Below are 21,531 nucleotides of genomic sequence, written 5' to 3'. Positions count from 1 at the left end.
CCGATCGGTCAGTAAGATAGGACACGACCAATGGGCGGTCAAGACACACCCAGAGGTGACACTACCACTAGGGGGCTACCCATATGAAAGGACAGGGCATACATGCTCTTTCTCTTTCCATAGGCGTCACTCAGAGAGACAGGGGCAGATCAGGGAAGCATCACACCCACCGCATGGATTAGAGCAGACTGGTTAGTTAGATTGAGTTACTATAGTAAGATCAGCAGGAGAGTCGAACCCAAGTAGGAGAATTGTTAACTGTTCAATAAATGTGTTAAATCTATCTCCAAGCCTGAACCTTCCTTTGTCAGAGTATACATCAAGGAAGCAGCATATGCTACATGAAGAAGCATAACACAACATGGTACCAGTTAGTGACCTGTTGAATTCCCATAGTTCAACTCAACAAATCCGTGACTACCAGCAACAGCACCCAGGCATGACGTTCGAGGTTCTGGTTCCACAGCAGCTCAGGTACCACGGCAATCTCAGTGCAAACTGGCGTGCATTCAGGCAGAGATTCGAGATCTACCTGGTAGCGTCCGACCTAGATGGCATGGCGGATGCAGAGAAAATATAGCTGATACTCACCATCACGGGTGCAAGAGCAGCAGATATCTTCGAGACCTTCAAGTACTCCAAAGGGCAAAACAAGAGGGACTTCCAGACAGTCCTGGACAAGTCTCAAGAATACTGCGAGGAACACACAAGAAAGAATAGTAAAAGAGGCGCCAATACTCACCACGAGGTGAAGGTAGGCCTGCAAATGCAGAAAACGACAGTTTTGATTGGCAGCCATCTTGGGAAAGGAGCCGCACATGCGCAGTTCCCCCAAAGAAGTGAACCGGCAAAACAGTGTTTTCGACATGCGCGTGAAGCTGCACATGCGCAGTTGCGCAAAGTAAAGGAGAAGCAATCCGCGCATGCGCGATCCGTTCCTACGCGCATCCGTTCCTATGCGTTCCTATGCGCACCAGCGTCACAACGTCAGAGGCCCCGGACCACGCCCACCTAAAGGGGAAATGTCCCAAAACAGTAAAAAAAACTTTTAAAGCCGGTAAACACAATTCTTTCACCTGGAACGACAGCACAATGCCTGAACTTCGACCAGTAGCTGAAAGTAACCTCCGCAGAACCCTGCAACAAGCAGTTAGCACCGCCCTAAGAGATGAGTTAGTTATTTCAAGTGCTCACCAGCTCAAATAGGAAAGAAAGGCTGAATCAGGCATCTGCTTCCCCTGCCCTCCCCCCTTGCCTCCCATCACCACCACCAAAGTAATATTTTCAAGCATCTTTGGACCCATTTATAAAGGAAACAAAGAATAAGAAGAAAGATTTGTTGATGTTTTTCTTCGGGATTCCAGTCACAACAGGCCTGGAACTGTTCTCCCTTGAAGAAGGTTGGCTCCACTTCCTGTGGGCAGCAGCCCTCAGGCCTCTTTTCACCAGTTCCCCAGCCCAGAGTGTTCCTCCAGGCTTCTGAGTATTCCCAGCCCCACTCTGTTTTAGTCAGAAGGGCAGAACCAGGCATATCTGGATTGCAGCTGGTGTGTGGCTTTTCTGCCCCTGTTGGAGTCAAGTGGAAGTGTTTCAGAAAGATCATGGAATACATTCTGACCACTTTCTGGGTAAAGAACTTTCTCCTGAATTCCTTTTTGGATGTTGTGGCTATTTGATATGTATTGCTCTTGGCTTTGGTCTGAAACACAAGTGGAAACAATTTCTGTATGTTGACCTTTTTAAACCCTCTTATAATATTGAAGACATCTATCAGTTTACCCACCCCTCAGCCTTAATTTTTCTCTGTTCCCTTTTCTCTGTTCAATGTTTCCTAATTGGAATAATCATTTTGTTCTGCTACCATGCTTGTGAACCTTGTTTTCACCTTCCTCAGTTTCCCAGTGCCTTTTTTATAATATGGAGACCAGAACTGTTCACAGTACTGCAATAGTAGTTTAACCTAGGTTCCATACAAGTTTAACATAACTTCTTGATATTTCAAGGATTTTGAGAAGGTGGGGCAGACAATAACTGACTCACTCCTCTTTCCAATATTCTTCAGTGATTGAAAATCGGTATCATCGTTGGATTTGAGCTCCGGGGTGTCCAGGTTTCTGGTATATGGGTCACCTACATTATGGTGTCGTTGCCACTGCTCGGCACCCGTGGCTCCAACTCTGGCTGGTATAGCGGTGGGGGACACCAGAAGTTTCGCCCCATCACCGGCAGATCCTGCATGACACAAGACATGATGCATGATTAGACAATAGGCCGAGGGTAGAGGCCTCTACCCTGGCTGCGCTGAGGAGATTGTGCAGTTTATGTACGGCACTGCAGGCCGTACCATTTTGGTCTTACTCGTGATGCTTACTGCCTCTGCCACCTGCGCTCAGGCACGACGGACAGCGGGACTGGCAGCATCCTTCCCAGGCCGGCGTGCAGGGTCACCGCCTCTCCTCCACGGAATCCAGGAGTTGTCTCAAGCTTGCGTTGGTAAATCTTGGGGCCCCTCTCCTTGCTGCCATCTTGTTGGCTGGGATGGTGTGTGTGGGAAGTGAAGTGTGTATATGTGGCTGCAGTTTGTCAGCCACCTGAGTGTCAATTGGAAAACCAGCGAGTCCGGCACCTTTTCTAATTGGAATTGATTATGTTCCATGTGGCACCAGTGCTAGCCCTTTAACAGTCATTGGATTGGTCCAGGTGCCGCACCAGTTTTGCTGCTGTGAAAGTCCACAAATCCTGTCTCGATGTCAACAATTAGTTTCAGGAAGGGAGAATCCCACTGCCTTTCTTTTCTTAAGAAGGAGTAAGTGAATATAGCCTGGTTACAGGAAACTCACTTGGATGACAGGGGGCACTTAAAATTAACTCATAAATAGGCAGGGCAGGTCTTTTTTGCTTGCTTTGCGTCGAACAGCAGGAGCGTGGCAGTTTTGGTCAACAAGAATGTCCCCCTCGTGATGCCGAATTACTCCCCGGAATTTATCACAAAAGCTTTTTGGACTTTGCGGAGATGGCCTCGGCCACCTTTGTAGGTGGAGACTATAATTGTCACCTGAACGCCTTGATGGACAAGCTTCCAGGTGCGAGAAAACCCCCACCCTTCAGACTTGAGCCCTGGCCTAGGCGTATGAGGAAATGCGATATCTGAACGTATGGAAGACCTAGCATCTTCGAGATTGGGACTTTCTTTTTTCTCAGCCTCTCATCAATGTCACAATAGAATTTACTATTTTCTTGTGCCTGGGACTATCCTATATTTAGTGTCCTCTTGCTTTATGGGAAGCATTGTAATCTCTGCCCATACTTCCGTCTTCCTGGAATTTTTGTTTGAGGGCTCTCTCCCTTCGCTCCCCCAGGTCTAGGTCATGGCGGTTTGACGCCTCCTTGCTTTGGGATAAATCCTTTACTACATATTTAAGAAGGAGTTTCAGTTCTTTTACTTAGTCAGTTCCCTTTCTGATGTCACTCTTTGCACTTTGTGGGAGACCTGCAAGGCCCATGCCAGCGGGTTGATTATTTCATACACAACCAATGAAAGGCGGAGATTGCTGGAGAGCCAGTGCCGGTTGAAGGTTTGCTTGGCAGAAATAAAGGAGAAATAGAGGAAGGCTCCGAGCAAGTAATTGCTGAAGGAGGTTAACATAGCTAGGGTGGCTCTTGATTCTTTATAAGTCTAAGTTTCATGAAGCAAAAGCTGTACGAGTTTGAGAATACGCCATTTTGACTGAGATGGTGGCAGACTCTAGGGCTATCTACTCTATGCAGAACCGGGTGGAAGGAGGTTAATGAAAACTGAAGATATTAACGGGGCATTTTGGGATTTCTGTGCTGTACTATTTAAATCGGGTCAATCTGATGATGTTGTGACGTATATGGAGCGCTTTGTCTCTTCCCTCAAGCTCACTGTGGTTTTTGAAGAGCAACGCATGGCTCTTAGTGCTCCTATCTCTAAAAATGAAATGGCTGTGGTCATTAAGGAGCTACAGCCGGGGCCAGATGGTTTGGGTGTGAGTTTGATCGTGAATTTAGGAGAGTGTTTAGGACAGAGTGTTAATGGAGCCGTTGGTTGGTATGTACTGTCACTCCTTTGAGACAGGTCTGCTGCCACCTATGCTGTGGGAGTCAAATATCTCCCTGATTTTGAAGACAGAGGAGGAATGTGCCTCCCACAGGCCAATCTCACTTCTGAATGTTGATTCGAAGCTGTTGTCTAAGTTATTAGTGAAGATGTTAAGGGCGGCATGTGGTGCAGTGGGTAGCACTGGGACTGCGGTGCTGAGGACCCGGGTTCGAATCCCAGCCCTGGGTCACTGTCCGTGTGGAGTTTGCACATTCTCCCCATGTCTGCGTGGGTTCCACCCCACAACCCAAAAATGTGCAGGTTAGGTGGATTGGCCATGCTAAATTGTCTCTTAATTGGGAAAAAATATATAATTGGGTACTCTAAATTTATGAAAAATAAAATTAGTGAGGAAGTTGGAGGGAATTTTACCAATGATTGTCCGGGAGGATCAGACAGGGTTCATAAAGGATAGGTTTTCCAGTAACAATGTTAGAAGGTTATTGAATGTGACCCAGGCTTTCCAGAAGTGGGCACTGGATGGGCTGGTGATCTCCCTGGACGTGGAGAAGTCCATTGATTAGGTAGAGTGAATTATCTGGTGAGATTTAGGTTGGATAAGGAATATTTAGGGCAGCACAGTGGCGCTAGTGGATCGCACTGTGGCTTCACAGCACCAGGGTCCCACGTTCGATTCCCCGCTGGGTCACTGTCTGTGCGGAGTCTGCACTTTCTCCCCGTGACTGCGTGGGTTTTTTCCAGGTGCTTCAGTTTCCTCCCACAGTCCAAAGATGTGCAGGTTAGGTGGATTGGCCATGATAAGTTGCCTTTAGTGACCAAAAGAAGGTTAGGAGGGGTTATTAGGTTACTGGGATAGGGTGGAAGAGAGGGCTTAAATGGGTCGGTGCAGACTCGATGGGCCGAATGGCCTCCTTCTGCACTGTATGTTCTATGTGCTTGTTCTCTAATAAGTGGGTTCAGGTGTTGCACCACAGGCCCTTGGCGGCAGTACCGACAAATGGTTTTAAGTCCAATAACTTTGGTTTGCAGAGAGGGCCTGGACAGGGATGCCCCCTGTCGTTTTGCTGTTTGCATTGGCCATGGACATACTGATGGAGGCTAATAGGCTGGACCCTTTGATATTGGGGCTGGGTTGTGGGGAGAAGCACCATACGATTGCGCTTTATGCAAATGATGTGCTGCTGTTTGTGTCAATGTGGGATGTCTCAATTCCCACTATTATTGATGTGGGGGATAGGTTAGTGCCTTCTCTGGTTATAAGATTAATTTAACAAAGTTGAAGGCTATGCAATTTGGAGAGTTGAGGGGCAGACCTCCCACTCCCCCTCCCCTACCACAAGCTTCTTTTTAGGTGGTCCCCATTTGGGTTTAAGTACCTGGATGTTATAATTTCCCTTCTTTTCAGCAGTTATATGTGGCTGACCTTCCTCAATTGATTGCTTCTATTAGCTGGGATTTGACCAATTGGCCTTCCCTGCCAGGGATCCTGCTGGGCAGGATTGCCTTGATTAAAATGAATGTATTGCCAAGGTTGCTGCACTCCTTGCAGATAGTACTAATCTTGTTGTAAGCTAGAATCTCATACAAAATTAATGGAATGCTAAGTTTGGATCTTTAGAATAAGAATAGACCTTGTCTAAAGTTGGACAAGCTGAAATTCCCAGCTTCCAAGGGGAGTTTGGGTGTCTCGAATATTAGATTACATCAACTGACCTCTCACCTTAGATTTGTAAGGGATTTGGTTAGGAAGGATCCTGCCTCCACTTGCATTAATATTGCAGCAGATCAGTCAGTTTACTCCTTGCAGGTCTTATTATTTATGAGAGCAATAGGACAGGTTCTGCTAGGTGCTAAAATCTTATTATTAGTAGTCTTAGAGCATGGAGAATGGTTCACCAGAAGAGAACTCTAAACTTATTTCCACTCTTTCTCCCATCCAGGACAGCCCAGACTCCCCACCAAGTTCTTATAGACCATGGCTTCTAATACATAGAGAGGTAGAGGTATGTTTATGCTGGGGGATATGCTCAGTGATGCCTTCTTGTTAATCTTTGCGCAGCTACGCCAACAAGTTGACATCCCAAGACACTCATCTTATAAGTATCTGCAACACAAAGACTTTAGCCTAAATAAGACAACCCTCTGTCTTAACTCCTCTATTTCCCCAGTAGAATAAAAATCCTGATTTCTGCAGAGCCTAAACAAGTAATTAGCAAATTATTTGATACTTTGTGTTCTAAATCCTGTGTTAATACATTGGGTACCTTGTAGTCTTGGGAAAAATACTTGGCAGTTAACATTGATGAGGAGACATGGGGCAGTACATGGGACTATGCCAACAAGTGTTGGTTTGCAAAAGAATGAAGAACACTCAGTTTAAGTTTCTGCACCTTTTGCATATCATGCCTAGCCTGAGACACAAGTGTGATCCTGCTATATTCTAGATGTGTTCAAAGTGCCTCGTAGTCGAGGATGATTATATACAGTGTGTATGGACCTGTGTTGAGATTCAATCCTATTGGTCTGGTGTTGTTAGGGACCTTGATAGAATATATGACAGAGCCTTAGAGTTTAATCCTTTGCTTCTAATTCTGGGTCATCTAGATGGGATAATTACTGACATTAATGAAAAGAGGCTGGAGAGCATCCTAACTTTTGTAGCTCATCAAAATACTCTCTTCTCCTGAATCGGTGACAAGTATCGTTCAATTCAAAATTGGCATAGGTTAATCATGGAATGTATTTCTGCGTAATTCCTAATGTCTGTGATCCATTCAAATCTGATGTATTCCGTAAGTGTGGGATCCCTATCTCAAATTTATAAAGAGATGCCTGAGATGTTATCCAATCTTATTTAAATGGACTTATCCATTTTCTCCCCTTAATTGTTTTTTTAAAAAATTCATCTGGTATTAAAACTGGAGACACTCGTTCATAAAGTCTATTATTCTAAAGTCATCCTATCATGTTCATCCTTATATTTACAAAAACTCTTGTTCTGTACTGCACTTCTTTTGCATTGAAAATGTTTTTCTTGTTGCGTTATTTGTAAATAAATTAAAAATTCTTATAAAAATTATTTTTAAAAATCTGATGGTCTCTCCACCCTGTGGTTAGCCCACTCCATGCAGGCAAAATGCACACGGAGATGGGAAACTTCCCCTGGTTGATCACTTTTATGGCTCAATTGTCCACCCACCAAGGTTACTGCCAGTGGTCCTCAAACAACATAATCAAACAGCATTTTGTGGTCACGGAAAGCACTATATTAACGCACGTCTTTCTTTCAATCTGGCAATGCTGTGAGAACACGTCAGGCTCCCTTCCCGTCACCTCCCTCATCATGTTGCCAGCATCCTTCCCCCCCAGCCCATAACCAACAGCTGGTAAATTTACCCCATTGTTTATGTTATCTTATACCTTCATGCCTTTGAAGACTTCTGTCAGGAGTCACCTCATCCATTACAACTTCAGTGAGAAGAGTTTGTGACTTTGCTTTGACTGTGACCCCTCAACATTGAGAAACATCCAAGTGGTTCACCATTGCAACTTTTCCACTGTTTTAATTCCTTTGCATCAGTGGAGCTTCATGCACATCTAAGTTTCACCCCGAGTTAACTCATATCTTATAATTCTAATGGGATTCTTTTGCCACTATCTACACTGTGCGTCAGGTATAAGCATGTTTGTTTTGGTAAATGGTTATGCTGTGTAAAATAAAATGAATTAAATATTTGTCAATGCAGATCAAATTATGATACAATAGAACTTCAGTCGAAATTGAAATTTGTTACCATCAGACATACCACCCATCATCTATGATACAAATGCAGACTAAATCTCATGCCTTGAACTCCACATCTATTTTCTCTCAATAATAAAGGAGCTGTATGGTTATTCTGGAGGTATGAATTAAATTGTTACAACTCTCAGTCTTTGTTCTTGTCATTAAATTATCATTTGAATGTGCTATTGTCTTGTAATGCATTACCCCATGTAATCTTTTGGATTTGATTGCATTGCTGACAAGTGACAAACAAAAAAAGGTAAATTATCCATGCTTCTGGTTTGAAGGCTCACCAAACACAAAGTAGATGGATTTAAAAGCAACAAATTTAACAATTTATCCAGTTAATAACTCTTGTTGTAAATTGTCAGAAGTAGAAAGATAAAAACAAAAACAGTATTCTGAGTCTAGAAAAGTGCAGAAATCATGTTATGGATGTTTATGAGAAGCAGAGACGGTATTGAATTTTCTGAGGAATGGCAATCACCATCGGATTGTCACTTTTAAAAATAATTTTGGAGTACCCAATTTTTTTTTCAATTAAGGCGCAATTTAGCATGGCCAATCCGCTAACATGCACAGCTTTGTGTTGTGGGGGTGAAACCCACACAGACACGGGGAGAATGTGCAAACTCCACACGGACAGTGACCAAGGGTCGGGATCGAACCTGGGTCCTCCGAGCCATAGGCAACAGTGCTAACCACTGAGCCACTGTGCCACCCGTGGCTCCTTTTTTTTTTAAGACAGCATCGGAGCTCTTTTTTTCTTGCCTGGAATTCCAAACTGGGCCTCTTCAGAAATATGGAGTGAACAGTTCTCGGAAACCCTCTTCAAAGTGCAGAGAAAGTCAGGCCGAACCCCCCTTTTACAACATTAGCTGCCATATTTTGGTAAGTTTTCATCCACTAGCATAATGACAATTGTAACACTTAAATAGCTTTCCACTATATTAGTGAAACAGTGGAGTGAGGTAAGTGGGTCGGCTGGCAAGGTAGTAAGATACCAACTGGGTAAAGTGGCAGAATGGTAGGGTGGGTAGGGTGTCAGCTGGGTAGGGTAGCTGGATAGCAGGGTGGGTAGGGACGTCAGTAGAAAGGTGGATGAAGTGGAATTGTGGGCACAGTTGTAGCTAGCAGGGTGCGTAGAGTGGCAGGGTGGTGTGGTGGGTAGCATGGCAGCTGAGTTGGGGAAGTCAGAGGATTGGAGGGATTCAGGGGGTAACAGTGAGAATCAGGAGATCAGGTGAATGGGAGGGTCATGGGGGAGTCGGATATTTGGGGTGGAGGTTTGGGGGAGTTGGAGCTTTGTGGAGGGTCATGGGGAGTTGGGGGGAGGTGAACAGTTGGGGTTGTCAATTGTACAGTTATCCAGGAGTTAGATATGGTTCCCTCCTGCCTAACATTTCCTGGGCAACTATTCTGGTAAGTGAATAGTATTCTGGTAACTCAGAGTTCGAGACTGTTGGATGCTATTGGGTGCAGGGAGATTACCCATTGGAATGTGAAACTTTCTGAGCCACTCTCATCGAGTCCTTGCACTGTGGCCTCGGAGGATTCTCTCCGTGCATCACCTGCTGGACGTCTGTGGTACAACAATGCGGAGGTCAGAAAATCTGTGCCACAATAATAAATATTCATGCCCGGATTTTCACCACGGCGAACAAGCTTTCCGTCATGATGAAAATCCTGGAAATGGCCAACCTCAAACCCATCATTTCCCATCTTCGTGAGGGCAGGACTGGGCCGGTGTTCACGATTTGGAGATATATGGTAAAATTGCAAATATTTTTGGAGGCAGCTGCCATTTAAATCACCAAGTGCCTCCACTGAAGTGGGGCTTCAGAAGAACACGAGTGATGTAGTTTAGAACAGGTGGGAGGAAGTCTGAACTTGGTGGATGTGTTTGGATAACCTTTTCAAGAGGTAAGGCACCCTTCAGAGACATTAAAGAGCTGCCCAGCTCTCAAGGAACTGTGCAGCTGTTGAGAAGCTGTCCAACTGTCAAACCTGTCAAAGCCACACAGAAAACGTCAAAGCTATCATATAGTTCGGCATCGATGGGGCATAGGGAGTGTATGAGGGTGAGCGGAGTTGAGGGGTGAGGGCTGAGGAAAGTTTCTTTGTTTTATTATTATTGTTTTTTTATTTAAACATTTACCTAGCCTGGCTCCGCACCCAATTGCGTACGCATTCATTCCAGGGTCGCCCGCTCTGACTTTCAGTTCAGAACACGACCCCTGACCCCCAACCAGAAATTCGACCTGTGGGAAATTCTTAAATGTCGGATTTGCCAAGCTGGGGCATCAGAGCCTTAGTTTCACTGTGCAGTTGTGATTTATATGTCTAATTTTCATTGAACTTAGTTTTCTGATTTTGGCAAACAAAATATGCCATGCTTCTGGTTAGTATATGCCTTGTTTAAATGGTAAAGATATTCAACAGGATTTCACACTAAATTTCATGAATTTGAATGAGACAGCAGCCTCTCAGTTAGTCACATATCCCAAATCGCAGAGCGCAGGGAACACACATTTTGTGACACAGCGTATGTTACTCAGCTCAAAATCTGGCTATAGGACCACAGTCGGTCCTTCTCCTTCTGGAGGAAGACTCTGTTGATTCTCATACTTTTCTGGTGGGCGAAGACTCTGGATCTTTTCACTGGACTGTTCAGTCCCCTGATGTTCCAGGTGACTATTTTGATGGGGGGTTTCTGTTCCCCCTCCCCCTCCTGCGGGATCAATCATACTTAGCTTATGGATGCGCCCCTGCACTGCAGAGTTTCCCTTTGTCCAGGGGCCACCCAAGATGGCTATTTGCAGTGCCTTTGGGTATTTTGCTGCCATGTGCAATCTGTCGTAGCCAGCCGAGCATCCTTTCCCCCTGTCCCTCTGCGATCCCCTGGGTCTGTCTCCCTCTCCTCTTCCTCCCCCCTGCCACTGTAAGTCCAGTCCCAGGCTTCCCCCCTGTTTATCCCCCTGTTCTCCCCACATTTGTGGTATTCCCGCCCCCTGTCGCTGGACACCATCTTCCTGACTGGGGATGTGCAGCGACCCCCCTCACTTGTACGTCCTAGTGCTAGTTTAATCGCTAGTGGCACCCCCAACTTGGGGCCGATCTATACCCCCCCGACTGCTGCATGTCTCTTACCCCTTCCTCCTCCTCACCCCCTCCTGTGTCCTGCTGCTCTTGCCCACTCCTTTCTGAGATTTCACTCTAGAATTTAAACCGAGGGGGTACAGTCCCGCACAAATAGTTTCTTTGTGTCTCAATACGCTGGGGTCTCTGGTTCATTGCTGGTTGCGTTGTTGTCTTCCCAGCCCATCAAACCCATCTGCGTCCGCCGGTGAAATAATATTCCTGCTCTGGAAAGTCACCCAGAGCTTGGCCGGGTACAGCATGCTGAACCGCACATTGCTTTAAAAAGAACACTTTTATAAAGGGCCGCCTGGGCTTTGTTAAATTCTGCCCAGCACTTGGCCGGATTTGATCTTGGCCAGGTCCTGATACACCCGATCGAGTGACCCTCCCAGTTCCAAGACCTTGTGTGTGTCACCCAATTTAAGATCCTTTCCCAGTCCTGGTCCCGGTGCAGCATCGCGAAGATGGCCTGCAGTTCTTCCCTGGTCTTGGGATTTGGCCAGAGTGACCTACGGGCTTTGTCTACTTCTGGAAGCTTGGGGAAGCTTTTGCTTCCCACCAGTTGTTTGCCTAGCATCTGGGCTACGTATTCCGTAGGGTTCCTGCCCTCGGTTGCCTCCGATGCAGAGATTCTGGCGGTGCAATTGATTTTCGTGAACCTCGACCTTCCCCTTCCGTGTCTCTTGTGTCGCCAGCAACCTTGCCATTTCCATCTCTAATACGCTGATACAATCACCCTGGTCAGTCAAGGCCTTCTCTACCTTCTTGATTGTCACTTCCTGAGTCTCCAGCCACCTTTCTGCATTTTCAAGTGCTGCCTGCAAGGCCTCCGCCACTACCATTTGAACCATTTCCATCATCTTTATCTTGATGGCTGCCTTAAGCTCCTGGAGTTCCTACGTTAGGAACTCCCTCCATTCGTTGATCAGGGGGGAGCCCTGCGTGTTGTCTGTCGGTTCTTCCTGTTCAGGTGTGGCTGGGGCCTTACCATCCCACATGTTTGCCATCGCATTGCCCCTTCTCTCCAGGCTTTTGCTGCCTTTGCTGTCTTTTCAGTCCCTGCAATTGCTGCTGCCGCATGGCATGTCTTGTCCTGATGGTATTGGAGGAGGGTGAAGGGTTTTTCTCCCAGTTTTAGCAGGCTATTTTGGGTTTAACGTGCATAAATTCAAGTTTCCAGAAGGAGATCCACCATTTGTTTGTCAGCGTAGCACAACCCCATCATTGGAAGTTCCAGTTTAAAAATTTTTTAAAAAATGTTTTGTGTTCTCATCCAGTATCTTAACACATGTTGGGCTTTGATCCAGCCTAACAATATTGAAAATTCCTCTAGTGATACAAGTAGCATCAAATAAAGTTTGGAAACTGTATCTATTCTAATACTGTTGGATATTTGGATGAAGAAGACCACTTCATAATAGAACATTACATGCAGATATAAATATTCCTCAGGTGTGCTCAAGGGAGCTTGCCTTTGCCACCTCTGCCTCAAGGTGCAGTGCAGATGCAGTTCCAGAGTTACATTATCAGCTGCAGTCTATCCCGAGACAGTCACAAGGATTGGAGTTGTTTTGTATTGTTCCATGGGATGTGGACATCACTAGCAAAGTTAGCAATAATTTTCCTTGAGAAGATTCTTGAACCGCTGCAGTTCTTATGGTAGCCATGATGTGGAGATGCCGGCGTTGGACTGGAGTGAGCACAGTAAGAAGTCTTACAACACCAGGTTAAAGTCCAAAAGGTTTGATTCAAACACGAGCTTTCGGAGCGCAGCTCCTTCCTCAGGTGAACCTGAGGAAGGAGCTGCGCTCCGAAAGCGCGTGTTTGAATCAAACCTATTGGACTTTAACCTTGTGTTGTAAGACTTCTTACTATTCTTATGGTGAACGTGCTTTACAGTGTTGTCAGTATATGCTTCCAAATTGCATGGAGCAGAATTTGGAGGTGCTGGTGTTCCCATGCACTTGCTGCCCTTGCTCCTCTAGGCTGTAGAGGTTACAGGTATAGGAGGTGTACTTGAAGAATCCTTGGTGAGTTGCTGCAGTGCATCTTGTAGATGAAAGAGGCTGTTCTAACGTGGTGGATGGGGTGCCAATCAAGCAGACTGCCTTGCCCTGGATGTTGGTGTGATTCATGAATGTTGTTGGAGCTACCTTTATCACTTTCTTTTATCCAAGTGTTCTTGGAAGATGATTGATGATACAATGCAGTATTTATTGCCCATCTCTGTCCACTGAGGCATTCAATCAACCATGCTGTCTGAAGTAACAGGAACACTTCAGAACACTGCAAGGAACAAGTACAGGTTAAAAGTATTTTCAATTGATCTCTGCATAAAAAAGTGATTGATGCCATTTTTACCAAGAAAACAACATTTCCTTGTACACATGAAATAATTTGCTGGGTACCAGCACAGTTACTCCTAATTCAGTTAGACAGTTAAGTTTTCACCCGCTAATTCACAATTCACAAGTGAGCATGGGCAGACACTGGTGACAGGGATAGCTGTGCAGAGCCTGCATCAAGGACATGGTTCTCTCTAAGCTCTGCTCAACTGCTCAGCTGGATCCAGTTGATGTCTCCTGGTGCTATTGTTGAGAAGGAAAATGCTTCGTCAGGTATTAATAGTGTAAGGGTCCTTCCTGTTTGTCCCTTTATATTTCTTGTTTATTCCCTTATTTCACAGAATCACAGACTAATACAATGCAGAAGAGGCCCTTTGGCCTGTCGTAGCTGCACCGATGCAAGAAAGACATCTGAGCTGCCTACCTAATCCCATTTGCCAGCACTCGGCCCCTAGCCTTGAATGTTATGGGATTCCAAGTGCTAATCCAAGTATTTTCAAAGAATGTGAGGCAACGCACCTCTACCACGCTCCCAGACAGTGCATTCCAGACCATCACCACCCTCTGTGTAAAAAATGTTTTCCTCAAGTCCGCCCTAAACCTCTTACCGCTGACCTTGAACTTGTGTCCCCTCGTAACTGACCCTTCAACGAAGGGGAACAGCTGCTCCCTATCCACCCTGTTGATGCCCCTCATAATCTTATATACCTCAATCTTCTACTCCTCGATCAGGTCACCCCTCAGTCTTTTTATAATAATCTTTCTTTACCCAACCCAAGCCTATCAAATCTCTCTTCATAACTTAAATGTTCCATCCCAGGCAACATCCTGGTGAATCGCTTCTGCACCCACTCCAGTGCAATCACATCCTTCCTATAATGTGGTGGCCAGAATTGCACACAGTACTCCAGCTGTGGCCTCACCAAAGTTCTATACAACTTCAACATGCTTTTTTAATCAATGCCTCGATTAATAAAGGCAAGTGTCCCATATGCCTTTTTGCGCCTCCCAATCATCTGCCCTTCTGCCTTCAGAGATCTATGGGCAAACATACCAAGGTCCCTTTGTTCCTCAGAACGTTCCAGTGTCAGGCCATTCATTTAATATTTCCTTGACAAATTACTCATTCCAAAGTGTATCACCTCACACTTTTCAGGGTCAAATCCCATCAGCCACCTTTCTGCCCATTTGACCATCCCATCTATATCTTCCTGTAACCAAGACACTCAACCCTACTGTTAACCACTTAGACAATCTTTGTGTCATCCTACCCCCAACATAGTCGTCTATGTCATTTATATAAATGACGAATAATAAGGGAACCAGCACACTGGTACGCTACTGGACACTGCTTTCAATCACTAAAACAGCTGTCATTATCACCCTCTGGCTCCTACAGGCAAGCCAATTTTGAATCCACCTTATCAAACTACCCTGTATCCCATGTGAATTTGCATATTTATAAGTCTCCCATGTGGGGCCTTGTCAAAGGCTTTGCTGAAATCCATGTAACTGCATCCATCAACTGTACTACCCTCATCTACACACCTGGTCACATGCTCAAAAAATGCAATCAGATTTTTAGGCATGACATCCCTCTGACAAAGCCATACTGACTATTCCTGATCAAACCTTGCCTCTTCAAGTGGAGATAGATTCTCTTCTTCATAATCTTCTTCAATAGTTCCCCACCACTGACGTGAGACTCACTGATTTGTAATTCCCTGGCTTATCTCAACAGCTTTTCTTAAATAGTGGGTCCACATTAGCTTTTCGCCAGTCCTCTGGCACCTCCCCAATGGCCAGAGAGGAATAAAAAATTTGGGTCAGAGCCCCTGCAATCTCCTCCCTTGCCTCCTACAGCATCTTGGGACCCAGTTCATCTAGACCTGGAGATTTGCCACTTTTAAGCCTGCCAACACCTCCAATACCTTGTCACTTCTTGTGTTAATTTTCCCAAGAACCTCACAATCTCTCTCTCCGAGTTCTATATCTACCTCTTCATTCTCTTGGTGAAGGCAGACGTGAAGTATTCGTTCAACACCCTATCGATGTCCTCTGTCTTCACCCACAGATTTCCCCGCTGGTTCCTATTGGGCCTTGCTCTTTCCCTGGCTATCCTCTTCCCATTGATATACTTATAGAATATACTTTTACCAGTCAGAATGTTCTTATATTCCCTTTTTGCTCTCCTAATTGCATTCTTAAGCTCCAGTGTGCACTTTTTAAACTCCACTAATGCCCCTGCTGATTTTCTCCCAATGTACTTGCCAAAAGCCTCTCTTTTCCTTCTCATCATATCCTGAATGTCTCTGGTCATCCATCATTCTCTGGGCTTGTTACTTCTTCTTATTACCCTACAGGGAACATGTTGGGTCTGCACCCTCCCCGTTTCCTCTTTGAACACCCCCGACTGCTCTTCTGTAGATTTCCCCACAAGTAACTCATTCCAGTCTACCTTGGCCAGATCCTGCCTTATTTTACTAAAATCCACTCTTCCCCCAATCCAAAACATTTTTTTGCAACTTGTCTATTTCTTTGTCCATAACAAGCTTAAATTGCACCATGTTGTGTTCACGATCATTAAAATGCTCCCCCTCCAACACATCAATCATCTGTCTGGATTAATTCCCCAGTATTAGGTCCAGCACTGCACCGTCCTTTGTTGGACAATTTACATATTGAGCTAAAAGGTTTTCCTGAATACATTTTAAGAACTTCACTCCGTCTGAGCCCTTAACATGATGATTATCCCTATTAATATTGTGAAAGTTGAAATCACCTAATATAATTAGTCTATTATTCTTTTTTACAAATCTCTGCAAATTGCACACATATTTCCTCTGACTATCCGGGGCTCTATAATAAACACCTTGCAATGTGGCTGTCCCATTTTTTCCTTAAGCTCTGCCCACACAGTTCTATTTGATGCCCCCTCCAAGATATCTCTCCTTACTACGATAACTGACTCCTTAACTGATAATGCATTGCCTTCTCCTCTTTTACCCCCTCCTCTATCTCGCCTGTAGATTCCATATCCTGGGATGTTGAGCTGCCAGTCCTGCCTCTCCTTTAACCACGTCTCCGTGATGGCCACTATATCATAATTGCATGCGTCACTCCTTTCCCTTAACTCATCTGTTTTACCTGTGATACTCCTAGCATTAAAGTAGAGGCCATCCAGCCCTGTCTAGCTTCCTTGAAACATACTACCGCTGTATTTCCTCTTACCTGATTGCTTTTCTGTATAATGCTGTGTCCCTATTCTGCTAACAGTCTGCATCTCCCCATGCCAAATTAGTTTAAATTCCTCCCAAGAGCACTAACAAACCCACTAGCAAGGATGTAGACCATCCTGCTTGTACATGTCCCACCTTCCCCAGAAACGGTCCCAGTGGTCCAGGAATCTAAAACCCTTCCTCCTGCACCAACTCTTAAGCCAAATATTCATCTGCGCTATTCTCCTATTTCTGTACTCGTTAGCACGTAGCACTGGGAGTAATCCAGAGATTACAACCCGAGAGGTCCTGCTTTTTTAGTCTACCATCTAACTCCCTTATCGGGGTCGATAAGGCAGTCCAACCCCTGCGGCGCCCACTGTGGAGCACGCAAGAGAACCCATGGTTTAAAGTTGATCAAAAACTCACCTTCGTCCAAGCCAAACAGCAACTTTAAGTTAATCACTAAACAAAAGAAAGACGAGACTTTAGATAGAAATTAACCCTTAGGTTCCCTCAGTCACAAACCCCCACTTAAGCACTCTAACGCAGTCCATTACAGCCATCGAGGGTGATTCTCCAAAATGGAGCCCAAGTGTAGGCGCCGTCGTGAATGCCATCGCGTTTCACGACGGCGTGAAACAGGCAAAGGGACGACGGAATCTGACTCCCACAGGGCCCCAACTCGTGCATGTGCAGTTGGGCCACGCCAACCTGCGCATGTGCGGGGGACTTCTTCAGTGCGCCGGCCCTGACTCACCATGGCGTCGGTGTTCAGGGGCTGGCCGCGCAAGAAAGTAGGCCGGGGGGGGGGGGGGGGGAGGCCGGTAAGTCGATCAACGGGCCCCGATCGTGAGCCAGACCCCATCGGAGGCCCCTCCCCAGTATAGGATTAATTTTTCCCCTCCCCACAGGCTGCACCCCGACCCTTTTCGCAGAGTTCCCGTCTGCAGTGACCAGGGGTGAACGGCGCCGGCGGGGTTCTGTCATATCCGCGCAGCGCTCGGCCCATCCGGGCCGGAGAATTGGCGGCCCCGCCGATTTCAGCGGCCGGCACCGCGCCAAACTAGCCAGCAAAAATGGCACCGATTCTCCGCACCTCGGAGAATTGCATGCCGGCATCGGGGGGTCATGGCGCGGTTGCGGTGATTCTCCGGCCCGGCGGGGGCTCGGAAAATCCCCCCCACTGTATTTTTGTTCCATGGATGATATGTGGACATGTGTCTTCAAGGCAGCCTGTGCCTTTAATTCAAACAGAAAGATCCAGAAGGTTGTGCTATTTTAGACTGGCTGACATCATTGTTGACTCAATTTGATTGGCTTGGCTGGTGGCAAATTAATTGGCCTAAAAGGCTCTGCTTCACTTGGTAAAAGGTGGTGAGTGGATCTGATCCCATTGGAATGTTTCAGAGCTTCAAGGGATGCGTTTTTGGTTTCAGCTTGTCTCCTGGCAGACCTAATGAAGGACTGCTGTCCACTCCCCTCTCCATTTTCTCCTGAAAGGCTGTGTTTCTGAACTGGCAGGGAGTTGAGAAAACCATTACACGCTGCGAACCAAGGACTTTGATCAACCAGCATGCTTTGAGGAAAGCGTGCTGAAGAAACACCATTGGCGACAAAAACTCTCATCTTTTGACCTTCATCATTATTATTTTCTCCTTTCTCCTTAATGAGGCTGGTAGGTTAGCTTGCTGTTATCCAATTGCATTTACTACATATTCCATCATTATTCTTGTTATAGATAAATTGTAATTGTGTTTCAACTTACAAACCTGGTGACTGTAATTATTGGACAGCCAAGGGCCAAAGACGTTGTGATTTTATGATCAGAATTATTGGTTAATTCACTTGAGGTGTGACTGTGGGATGAGTGGGGCTGGAATTTATCACGCACTTTTCCAGGGTGTCGTAACAGTAGATGTGCCACGCACGTTCTACCAATAGCGAAGAGGATGGAGGAGCCCAACTCAAAAACTAGCAGATTGATAGCCTAGGATATTCCAAAAGAATAATAATCTTTATTGTCACATGTAGGCTTACATTAACACTGCAATGAAGTTGCTGTGAAAAGCCCCTAGTCGCCACATTCCGGCGCCTATTTGGGTACATTGAGGGAGAATTCAGAATGTCCAAATTACCTAACAGCACGTCTTTCGGGATGTTTGGGAGGAAACCGGAGCACCCGGAGGAAACCCACGCAGATACAAGGAGAGCGAGCAGACTCCACACAGACTGACCCAAGCCGGGAATTGAACCTAGGACCCTGGAGCTGTGAAGCAACAATACTACCTACTCTGCTACCGTACTGCCAAAAGATTGCCATGGATAGAGAGCCCAACTTTGTCAAGCTTCAAGCAACGCTTTCTAATGAGTCCATATAAACCACTAACATGGCTATGGAATCGAAACGTTAGCTATTGCTGAATTTTTCCAGCATTTTCTGTTGCATTATCATGGCCATGCAGACTTTGGATGCCAATATTTCTGCTGCGTGGAACAGTTCTGCTGACTGGAACATTATTCTCATGGCAGGGGTCCTAATGATGGGTAACAAATGCTAGCCTTGCCAGTGATACCTACAATCCATGAAACTCGACTGATCAATTTCCTCAGACCTGGTAAACCTATGCTCGAGATGGTAAGTTTAAAGATCAGTGACAATTAATTTTAAAAGGCCTCATTAATGTCTCTGATAACCACCTGCACTAAATAAGGTCCTGCCTGCAGCTAATAGGTTCCTCATAGATATCCAAACATGTCTCTGTTAGACCCAGAGTGGGCATTGTTGGAGTCTGGTAGTAACTGTAATTCAAAAATCAATTCCGTTTAATTACCCACCCACCCAAACCCACCTCTTCTTGGCGGTTAAAACTCCCCCAAAAGGTTTGCACTACAATGCTGGACTGCTGCACATGGACTGCAGGGGTTCAACAAGACCACCTCAAGGGCAATTGGGAAGAGGCAATAAATGCTGGATCAGCCAGTGATGCTCACATCCCATGAATTAAAACTTTTAAAAAATGCTTGCGTTTAATCGCAGCAACTCGATGTCCATTGTCCAGGAAGCAGTCACTGAGGAAGATGATTTTGTTACTGTGTCTGGGTATGTTGGATCTCCTGGACATAGTGCATTAGAGAAAAATCGATGGGTAGGATTGTATGATGAAGGGCAACACATCCAATTTTCTAATCAAACTTGCTGAATGAGATGTTTAACAGGTTAATCGGATTTTCACCAAGGTGAACATATTGGTCAGTTTTAGCCCCCAGCTATCTTTCTTCAAGTAGTGCAATTAGATCATTTTGATATTCAATGGCATGATGGGATGAAATAATTTGCGTGAGATTTAGAGGTGACTGCTACAGTATGGGTGCATTTTACATGTTTGTTGCTAAGCTAGGGGAGAAGGCATGGTGTGTTAAATGTGGCATCCAATGGACAATGGCAGCCACTTCCCTTCTACCTGGATTACTACAGACAAGCTAATTGATTCCAGTCGTAGGAGGGTTGATCTAACAGTTACAAAATTTTCTAGACTAGCGCTCAAGCCACTGAGCAATGGGACCCATTTCCACTCCACATTGATCTATATGCCAGACCCCATCTATCAATGGACAGTATAAAGGAAAGGGTTAAGGAAACCAGCAGCATGGGAAATCCCTCTCCTAAGCCCTATACACTCGTAGCATCAGGCACTCGGTTTGGGATAGATGAAAATTCACCCCAACCCCAGAAATCTTTTCACAACTTGGGAGGATCCGTGCCTCTGGATGAACAAAGCCTCTAATATTCAGTCCAGAATTGTGCCTGAGTATTTTTGACCCTCTATCGATAATAATGCATCATTTCCATTCTCCTTTACTGCAGTGTGTCAGCCTAAACTATGTGCCAAATGTGGCTTAGTAGCATTCTGGCCCAAAGCCAAGAGTCAATCAATTGAAATATGTTGACTAAGCTGACACTTCCAAATACATTGAGAGAACAGAAATTAGTCTTAAAAGTATCCAATTTATGGTAGTTGGCATCTTAATCTTTCAAAGAAAAACTTGCACCAATTACCTATAATTGAAAGTAGCAAGATGCCAGGAGTAAAAAGCCAACTGGCCAGAAATTCGGAAGTCTCTCCTTCAGTTCTGAAAGTGCAGTGGGGCACTATCCCAGAATCTTGGTGACAGCATCCTTTTAATACCAAGGTGGGGTGGGGTGGGGAGAGAGTGGAATTTCCACCCCTGGTTTCGGCGGGTGTGAATGGCAGAGGGGGCAGAGAATTGAGAGGGAGTCCTAAAATAGCTTTTACGCTTGTGGGGTTTCCCCACCCAATTGTCCCCACCCTACATGCAATGACAGGAACCCCATTAGGATACATTTTAATATAATTAGCGGGCCTCCTCTTTGTAGCACCCCCCTTGTGTAGGAGGGCCACCCCACACTCTTCCTACACCCCACTCCCCACCTCCCCCACCAGCCTACACACCTTTTAACGTATGTGCCCCAATCCACCTCAGCTAATTTGTCCCTTGTGCCTTCATAATTTCCTTCAAATATAATACCCTGGCTTCAGATTGGAATACCTCATATTCAATATTCTGGTCACACACACACCCAACCACCCAACCACCTCCCCCCACCCCCCCCCCCCCCCACCCCTTACCCCCACCCCAGGCCCCCACATCTGGTAGCGTGAAACCACATCGGTGGGTTTACAACAGGTATTTAAAAACAGGAAACTGCCAAACAGAATCCACCAGGAGCAAAGTTTTTTTTTAAATTTAGAGTACCCAATTCATATTTTCCAATTAAAGGGCAATTTAGCGTGGCCAATCCACCTACTTTGCACATCTTTTTGGGCTGTGGGAGTGAAACCGATGCAAACATGGGGAGAATGTGCAAACCCCACACGGACAGTGACCCAGAGCCGGAATTGAACCTGGGACCTCGGCGCCATGAGACTGCAG

The sequence above is a fragment of the Scyliorhinus canicula genome, chromosome 6 (genome assembly GCF_902713615.1).
Source record: "Scyliorhinus canicula chromosome 6, sScyCan1.1, whole genome shotgun sequence".
NCBI classification, from domain to species: Eukaryota; Metazoa; Chordata; class Chondrichthyes; order Carcharhiniformes; family Scyliorhinidae; genus Scyliorhinus; species Scyliorhinus canicula.
This window is presented reverse-complemented; position numbering follows the sequence as displayed.